Source organism: Bactrocera neohumeralis, chromosome 3 (assembly GCF_024586455.1).
Source record: "Bactrocera neohumeralis isolate Rockhampton chromosome 3, APGP_CSIRO_Bneo_wtdbg2-racon-allhic-juicebox.fasta_v2, whole genome shotgun sequence".
Classification (NCBI taxonomy): domain Eukaryota; kingdom Metazoa; phylum Arthropoda; class Insecta; order Diptera; family Tephritidae; genus Bactrocera; species Bactrocera neohumeralis.
In genome coordinates this window covers 37,638,892-37,649,171 of record NC_065920.1, presented here as the reverse complement: position 1 = coordinate 37,649,171, position 10,280 = coordinate 37,638,892, and the positions used below count along the sequence as shown (strand labels likewise).

General features: G+C 37.8%; 1 pseudogene; it reads left to right on the top strand.

The window, feature by feature from the left end:
• Positions 1-624: 624 nt before the first annotated feature.
• On the top strand, positions 625-2,020 carry LOC126753003 (uncharacterized; annotated as a pseudogene).
• Positions 2,021-10,280: the final 8,260 nt, after the last annotated feature.

Genomic DNA, 10,280 nt, shown 5'->3' with positions numbered 1-10,280 from the left:
CCGTTTCATAGCACGTAGATCGGTACAGGTGAAATTTCAATGTACCAAATTCCGTTCTAACTTTGCATTTAACATTTTTATGAGTTTATTATATAAAATTCATATTAAAACATATATTTCGGTAAAAAATGCTATAATGTACAAATATTTTAACTCCAACCTTAGTTACAACGAACGACATCCCAGCATTATCCCAGAGAAATCCCGTTTTACCTACTTATTTCTAATATATCTCCACCAGCTTACACTGCATGATGACCATCGCTTGATGCAACAAATGGACCGACAAGAGTTTTATAGCCACAAATTAAAAGAACCATTTTCATGTGTATACAGTGTACTATGTACAAGCACAAGATGCGTACGCAGATCATGGCAGCCCTACCACCTGAATGCTGCAACTATGCTTTACCCTTTACCATCACTGGGGTTAATTTTGCTGGACCTTTCCAGATAAAGGCCTCGATGCTAAGGTCTTCCTCATTTAGAAAAGGGTATGTGGCTGTCTTTGTATGTTTTACGACAAAGGCAGTACGCCTCAAGCTATGTATGGATCTGACTACTGCGGCTTTTCTTGCAGCATTTGCCCGCTTTGTCGGGCGACGCGGATTTCCTTTAATAATTATGGGCGGCAATGGAAAAAACTTTGTTGGAGCTCAAAGAACCACGGAAAAAGAGTTTTCACAATTCATGAAAGAAGAAATTGTCAAAAAGTATGCACCCCAAGGGATCGATTGGCAATTCATATCCTCACGTTCTCCACATATGGGCGGACTCTGGGAATCAGCAGTAAAGAGCTTTAAGTCTACTACATTACATTAAGTTTACTACATTACTCGCTCGCTCACCACTCTCGCAAGATCCCTCCGACTTCACAGCCTTAACCCCAGGGCATTTTCTCAAAGGAGCACCCATTCTGGCCAGGCGTGGAGTCGCTATCCTTATTAAACAGATGGGAGCGACTTAAAACTCTCCATCACGATTTCAGCCGCCGATGGAAGGAAGACTACATAAAGGACCTTCACAAGAGATACCGGTGGAAAACTCAAGAAAAGGCACCAAAGCTTGGAGACTGCGTCCTTATACAAGACCATTGTCTCCCCGACGGTCATGTTCGAGTAGTTGATCTCCGCACCCAAACCGGAACGCTAACCAGATCGCTCGTCAAATTATGCTTTCTACCAACCGGCGAAGATAAAGAAACGTATAACCGAAACCGCAATGTTAATAAGTCAATAAACCGCTAAATCATATAAGCTGCTTACAAAATCGAATAACATAAAACCCCACAAAAAACCTAACATAAATGTCTGATAAAAAATGACATCCTATTCATGCCACATAACGTGGCACAAAAGTCCATATTATTGTAAATTCCAGACTATATAACTAATATCACCATTTCTCTCACAGAGCAATGTGGCATCTTCATCAACGCCAACCATGCGTTCGGCAGTTTCCGCTCCTCGCTCTGCAGCTGGCCCAATAGCAGCACCCTGGACCACCACCGCACTGGCAGCGCTTTGACCAACGACAGGCTCCACCGTGAAAAAGCACACCAGAATCACCCGCATTACCAGCGCATTCGATGTCCACTATGACGCCGCCCGCATCGGCTATCGCACTGCGGCATCTTTAAAGGCATGCCGCCGATCCAACGCCAGCAAGTGGCACAGGCGCACGTGTATTGCCTGAATTGCCAGGCAACTTTCCACGTAACACAGGAGTGCCCATCAAATAATCGTTGCCAAATTTTTGTGCGGGTGCATCACACGCTGCTGCACCGCACTACCAGACGCGACTCCGGGCGACAACCGGCTCCTCGCACCTGCGGCAACGTCAGGCGTTTTCAAAGAACTTCTGTGACGGCATACCGCCGGCACGGCCCTCTCCAGCAGAATCCCGTCCCTGGCGCCAAGACCGTGCAACATCAACACGGCACCATCAGCTTAGGCCGCAATCCCGCCGTTCAACAGGTCTCAGCAGCGTTGTAGCTACACTACAGCGGCTTCTCGGCTAAATACTCACCTAGGGGGCCAGGATGGCTAAATGAATAGCGACGTCACATCACATTTACATCGGTTCACCACGCATTCACCTCATAACGCGAGAGAACACTACACATTAATATACACACACGCATATGCACCAAAATACGATGACACCATCCAGGATTCCAATTAGAACAAAAAGGAAAGAGAAAGGATCTCGCGCACCTTTTTGTGCGCTTTCGACGTCGATCAATATACACCGTCGTTTTTCGCAGCATCGCAGCATCCCGGTTCCCTTTCGCTACCCGCCTGTATATAAGTATATAATATAAATTTTACGTTTTTAAAACTACCTTTTCATATATTTTTTGTAATATTTTTCGTCATTTAAATACATTTATAATAAGAATTTTGAAGTGCATTTCGCAGAAATAAAAGTTTGTAACGATATCTCGGAATTTGTGCATTTTTGTTCTTAAAAGAAAGTGTGAGTGGCCTACAAGGTGAGTTTTTGTACAAAAAGTTTTCTTTGATGAATCAAAATTTAATTTAGAATATTCCGGAATGAGAAGAGTTCTCCAACCAAAAAATGAGAGGTTATAACCCCGTTACTGCCAAGGTACGGTTAATCGTGGTGGAGGTGGTATTATGTGTGAGGATTTTTTTCCGAGTTTGGTGTTGGACCTCTTCATCTAATTAATGGCATTAAGGATCGATTCAAATACAAAGACATCCTTGAGAACGTAATGCTTTCCCATTGGTTTCTCATCCGAGGCTGTTGGTAATTTTTCATTGGTTGAGTTTTATCGTTGTCTTTAGCTCGCCTTCGAACGAATGTTCTTAGGCTACCCAAAGGATACTTGGCCAAAACCCGGAAGTCGTGAGCTGCTTCAGCCATGTGTAAAAAAATCGTTTCTGGCCACTCCCAAGTGAATGGCAATCAGAGAACTTTCCTCACTTGCGTGAACTTCTACACATGACTCCATCCTCCATGCTTTCCCATACCGGATGCAATATGCCACTTCCATGGTCATTTCAACATGACAACGACCTAAAGCACACCTTGAAAACTTTGACAAATTGGGTCGTAGTTCAAAATATTAATGTTAAAGTGCCAGCTCAATCGCCGGATCTATTGAAATCTTTGAGATATAATAAATAGAAGGATAGACAGAGAAGGAGTGAATGGAGATAAAAAAAAATTGTTCGAAGCTGTAAAACAAGCCTGGTTAAGCATTTCACAAGAAATTATTGATAATCTTATAGCTTCTATGCCAAATAGATGCAGTTGAGCAATTAAAAATAATGATTATGCTTCTCTTCTTACGCGATTATAGCCGAGTTAACAACAGCGCGCCAGTCGTTTCTTCTTTTCGCTACATGGCGCCAATTGGATATTCCAAGCGTAGCCGGGTCCTTCTCCACTTGGTCCTTCCAACAGAGCGAAGGTCTTCCTCTTCCTCTGCTTCCCCCGGCGGGTACTGCGTCGAATACTTTCAGAGCTGGAGTATTTTCGTCCATTCGGACAATGTGACCTAGCCAGCGTAGCCGCTGTCTTTTAATTCGCTGAACTATGTCAATGTCGTCATATATCTCGTACATCTCATCGTTCCATCGAATGCGATATTCGCCGTGGTCAATGAGCAAAGGACCATAAATCTTTCGCAGAACCTTTCTCTCGAAAACTCGCAACGTCGACTCATTAATAGTTATCATCGTCCAAGCCTCTGCACCCTATAGCAGGACGATAATTATGAGCGACTTATAGAGTTTGGCTTTTGTTCGTCGAGAGAGGGCTTTACTTTTCAATTGCCTACTCAGTCCAAAGTAGCACCTGTTGGCAAGAGTAATCCTGTGTTGGATTTCCAGGTTGACATTGTTGGTGGTGTTTACGCTGGTTCCCAAATATACGAAACTATCTACAACTTCAAAATTATGACTTTCAACAGTGACGTGAGTGCCAAGTCGCGAGTTCGACGACTGTTTGTTTGATGACAGGAGATATTTCGTCTTGCCCTCGTTCACTGCCAGGCTCATTTGCGTTGCTTCCTTGTCCAGTCTGGAGAAAGCAGAACTAACGGCGCGGGTGTTGAGGCTGATGATATCAATATCATACGTCAGCAATTGTACACTCTTATAGAAGATGGTTCCTTCTCTGTTTAGTTCTGCAGCTCGAATTATTTTCTCCGGCAACAGATTGAAGAAGTCGCACGATAGGGAGTCGCCTTGTCTGAAACCTCGTTTGGTCCCATCATGCATTGACCTTGTCCCGTCCAACGCATATCTTGGACGGCTGTGTTTTTTTGTATAAATAATTACATTCATGACGAATACAAAATGATTTTTTTATGTTTATTTATTGGGTGTATAATAGTTAAAACAAGAAAAAACGTTAACTTCGGTTGCACCGAAGTTAAATACCCTTCACAGGTGCATTTCTGTTAGTAACTATGTGTTCAGTTTGTGTGGAAGCTATATCCTATAGTCAACCGGTCTTATCAATTTCTTCGGAGATTACATTGTTGCTTTAGGAAATAATATATACCAAATTTCGTGAATATATCTTGTCAATTGTGAAAGTTGTCCATACAAGAACTTGATTCCGATCGTTCAGTTTGTATGGCAGATATACTATAGTCAACCGATCTGAACATTTTCTTCGGAGATTACATATGTATTTGCTTTAGAAAATAATATATACCAAATTTTGTGAATATATCTTGTCGAATGTGAAAGTTGTCCAAACAAGAACTTGATTCCGATCGTTCAGTTTGTATGGCAGCTATATGCTATAGTCAACCGATCTGAACATTTTCTTCGGAGATTACATTGTTGCTTTAGGAAATAATATATGCCAAATTTCGTGAATATATCTTGTCAAATGTAAAAGTTTTCCATACAAGCATTTGATTCCGATCGTTCAGTTTGTATGGCAGCTATATGTTATAGTGGTCCGATATCGGCCGTTCCGACAAATGAGCAGCTTCTTGAAGAGAAAATGACGTTTACAAAATTTCAAAACGATATCTTAAAAACTGTGTGTCGTATATATACAGACAGACAGACAGACAGACGGACAGACGGACAGACAGACGGACATGGCTAAATCGACTCAGCTCGACATACTGATCATTTATATATATACTTTATAGGGTCTCCGACGATTCCTTCTGGGTGTTACAAACTTCGTGATAAACTTAATATACCCTGTTCAGGGTATAAAAATTGTTGAAATGACACTTAAAAAAGGCCCTGTACGATGTCCACGATTGCGGCCGCAATTTTGGTCTAAAACAAAAATTTCAAAAAGATTATTAAGAAAAGCTTCCATAGCGTGAAAGCGAATGATGTTAAAAATGTTCTCTCCAAACTAAACTAGATATATTCAAGACTCTTCCTTTGAGAGTGGATCCGTTTTGAGAAACACCATTCTGAGAAAAACGCATTTAATGATTGGAGACAAGAAACGCTGTAGCGACCGTAATAATTTGAATTCCGATTTTAAAATTTGAGAGAATGTTTATTATATTGTATACAATCCGATCGATTTCTCGAAAATTTCACACTGAGACGATTTCTAAAATTAAATTTAAGGTGTTATTAGAAGTTCTTTCTTTTTAGTTATATTCAAATATTACTTCAATATTCCAATATCAAATGTCAGAATTAACGAATTAGTTTAAAAACAAGTAAGGTAGGGCTAAGTTCGGATGTAACCGAACATTTAATACTTTTGCAAATTGCAAGAATCAAAATCCGAGAAATTCCTTCTGGAAAATAAGAGAGTGTTCGGTAGTATTAACCCTATTTTATATACATATGTATTTTACTAGACCATTAATATGCCATATTGAGATCCCTCACATATTGCCGGGGAAGTTCGAAAATATTTATATTAAGTATATGGGGGCTCGAAGAAGGATTGATCCATTTAAATTTTATCCCATATCTTCTTAATGGAGGATGGAGTCATGTGTAGAAGTTCACGCAAGTGAGGTAAGTTCTCTGAACGCCATTCACTTGGGAGTGGCCAGAAACGATTCTTTTACATATGACTCAAGCAGCTCACGACTTCCGGTCTTTGACCAAGTATCCTCTGGGTAGCCTAAGAACATCCGTTTGAAGGCGAGCTAAAGTGAGAAGGCGAAACATCCCCTACATAGGGTTGTGCGTTGGGTTTGGGACCCGCCACGTAAAAAAACTGTAGCAATGAAAAGTAGCCTCGGATGAGAGACCCCTCTTTATCCCATATATTAACCTATATTTTCGGTAAAAAATCAACTCTTGATACAGGTGTCCACATTTCCACTATTTGGAAGCAAAGATATTATTATCAGGGGAGAATTTAAATTTTATCCCATATATTGACCTATATTTTCGGTAAAAAATCAACTCTTTTGGTTGGATTTGGATAACTTTTAGTCATATTATAGCCTAGCTTAAAGGAATTATGAGTACAAAGTTGTATTCCGTTATATCAATGTTTCTTGGTTTGTTTACTGGAAAGAATCAAGTGGAATTTTAAATTGTGTTATGTGGAATTTGGGCGTAGTTGTTGTCCGATTTCCTTATATCTATACTCGTGGCCACGCAAAACTTATCACTCAAAATTTTCAATTATTGTGAGAAAGTATAGCGGTAAGGTTTACGTGGCATGAATGTATCTCGCTCCGTTTTAGGTGTTACATACAACCGTTAGGGGAAGAAAACTATTATAATCTGTAGCAACAAGTCGCAAGAGTATACAAATATTTGAGTGAAAAATCTTGATATCTTAAAAAGTGCCCCCACTTAAAAATGTATCTCCATACCATAACATAGTGGGAATATTTTAAGTAGGAAGAATACAATTTTCTTCGAGTCGTTAATCACGTTTGGGATAAACTGCTTGATAACCATCAGGTTCAATAAGATTAAATTTCAACTCGTCAGAAAACATTAGCGAATTTCACATCAAGTTAAGATTATTTTTAACCCATCTTAACCGTTTTTCTTCCCTTTTTTTGGCTACGAGTGGCGTCGTTACAGGTTTTCATCTGTTAGAGATAAAATATCATTATAGTATTGACAGACGGCAGCGTTAATCCGAATTAACTGCATTACTGCATAACTTGGATCAATTCAGCAGTTAGTGAAGATAACTCCGTTGCTAACTCCCATTTAATCCTCAAAATTTTAGAGAGTTAGTTACATTTTCGTTGGCAACATTATTAACAATGGCATGAAAAACAAGTAAAATTGACAGCTGTATTTCAAATTTTCAATAATAAAACAAGAAGTTTTATGCTATGATGTTATGTTATGATGCAGTTTTAAAAATAAGTGTTGATATTTTTTTGCAATAGAAAATGGTTTTGCAAAAATTGGTCGGCTAACTACCGCAATGTTTATCTATTTTCTATACATTTTCATTGAGATTATTATAAAATGACAACCAGCTGTTTACAACCAGCATAATTGCCATCTGTCACCTACAAGGCGCTGCCGTCTGTCAAGGCTATTACTAAATGATTTCTGCAACTGCGTTTTTAAATCGTTCTTGTAAACTTGTCCTTATGTTAGCACGGTCTTCTTCTAAGTTACCTTAACGAAACTTGGTGTTCCGTAGCCAAAAGATTAGGACGAGTTTGTAGATGGGAGTAATCCGGCTACACATACAAAACGCCATTTAACTCATATGTATGTACATATGTATAGTGGCTGAAATCGAGTTTTAACCCCGCCCACTCACCATATAATGGTTTCGTTAAAACCACTATAAGCGTTATATGTATGTATGTATATTGGGTAGTCGAAAAAGACTTTCGTAATTTGTCAATAGATGTCGTTGCAGTCGTATATCTTAACTAAGTTGAAAAAGTTACAGCTGTTCAAAAATGAGTGAAAATAATCAAGAAATTCGCTATATTTTGAAATTTTTGTATAAAAGAAGGAAGAATGCCACATAAGCCACCAATAAAATATGTGAAGTTTACGGAGACGATGCTGTATCGTGTAGCACAACAATGGTTTGCTCGCTTCCGTTCTGGAAATTTCGGAATTTCGATTTACATTGATGGAATAATGTCTCTAGCGGAAAAATGGCAAAAAGTGGTCGACTCAAATGAACGTATAATATAATGTTACCTTGTTCCAGTGCGAAAACAAACAAAATCACACCACAACTACGCTTACTTCTTTCACTATCCAAAATTCAAATCAAGCACCAATGAAAGTATATCTGTAAGTCAAAAACGGGTTAAATGGGATTAATCATTTCCTTAGCCCACAAGAGAAGATTTTTGAACTTCAGGTTGACTTTATACCGCATATATTGGGTATTGTAGGAGTTATTTTATGAAATGAGAGAGTTATTTTTCTAATAAGAGTGAACCTTTGTGCCTAAAATGGATAAAATATTCGGCCGACTTGCCCTAGACCCCATATAACTTATACACCTTATGCAGCTTAAGATATTACTCTGGCTTTGATCCTGGTAAGTTGCAGGAGTATGAAATGTTTGGTTACATCCGAACTTATATCGGTATTCAGTTAGTCACGATTGTATCATGTCTCTAATTGTCACAATCATAATTTAGTGACTCTGTTAGTCAGGAGTCTCATTTTGGTATTCTGGCAGATACAGTATAGTAGTATACTGTATAGAAGTAAGAAGAAAGAGATTGGTCTTTGCATATGTCGTGCACCACAGATAGGATAAAACATATTGCATTTATACTCATCTTACCATAGGATATTACGCTATTTCTCAATAGTACACTTGACAGTAGTAGGAGTAGCATTTTAGAAACATTTTGTTTTGACAGATAAGGTTCTTCCCTCGTTTTTTTCGATTTTTCATCATTTTGACATGACTGTACAGTTGATCAGGGTTTATTGGGACAGTAATTAGTGCAAAGAAAAAACAAATTTTCTCATAAATCTCAATATCAGGACCAGTTTAAAAAATAATCCGTGGAAAAAAGAAACAATCTCATTGTACATATAAATCTATCTATGCGTACCATGCGAATTTGCATGGAATTATATTTGTACATACATAGTATGTATTACTGTCAAAAGGAACAAATAAAAATATTCTGGGAACGGTGAGATAATAATAATAAATTTCAAATTTGGGTTAAAGTAGAGGAAATGATTTTCTACTTCTGTCGCCATTTTCGAACTCGTATTACCACAACATGTTCTAAAACTAACCTGTATATGTACTTATATAGTACGTATGGAATTTTTAATTTATTACAAAACAAGTACATACTATATATAATTAAAATGAAAAACACGTAGAAAAATGTAAAAAAGGTCCCAGTTACCAGTTGTACAAAAAACCGTACCAAAAAGGGATCAAATGTATAATCAAAAGTTTTGCTGGAAAATAGTAGAAGAACGAATTGGCTGACTGTACCTAATATCCTTACAATACCTCTCATCAAAAAGTGGTCGTAATCGAACTATAACTTTTCAAGACTTCCCAATTTATTGAATTTCGTCATTTTTCGACACATGGCCGAAGTAAAACTTTATGACATTTATATGTGTCTTCCCATCGGCATTAATATAAATAAAGTTGATTTTGTTATAATTGTTTGGAATAGAGAACAAATTATGGTATGACCAATTGAGTTATTCACACGTACTATTAACTAGTATGTTATTATATCATAAAGAATATTATGTTCATATGCAACATTGTTTAATATACTTTTTTTTTTCAAAACCTGAAAATATTTCCCAGCTTTTGATCCTTGATAATTGCGACCGTATAAAACATTAGGCTGCTTTCCTCAAAATTTTGCGTTAATCGATAACAGCCCGCTTACTTTCTCTAAACTTTCAACGAATTGGATTCTCCAGATCTTGATTACGAACTTTAAAAGTTAAGGCTTTAGAAAAATGTTTAACACATACATATGTAATTATCAAACAAAAACGTTTCTCCACTTACACAAGGTGCTGACTTTGTTAATAACTCATTTTTTGAAGAGAGATGGTACAGAGGCAGACAACTGACTACTAATTCTTATTTGATATCAAAACGTAAAATAAAATTATGGTATTGTACTGATTCGATGAACAAACAAATATCTTAATACGCCTCCTATTAAAGCCGGAAGGATTGACCCTACGATTTTATTCTGTATATTACTAAATTTCGAAAACAAAAATAAAGTTTCAGACTAATATACATAAATGCCTAAACAAGACACATTGTAAGCATCAACATTCAGAAATTCCCTGACAAGGTTGTCAGCATAAGTTGTATCGTCCTAACATACTCGCAGAGTTTAC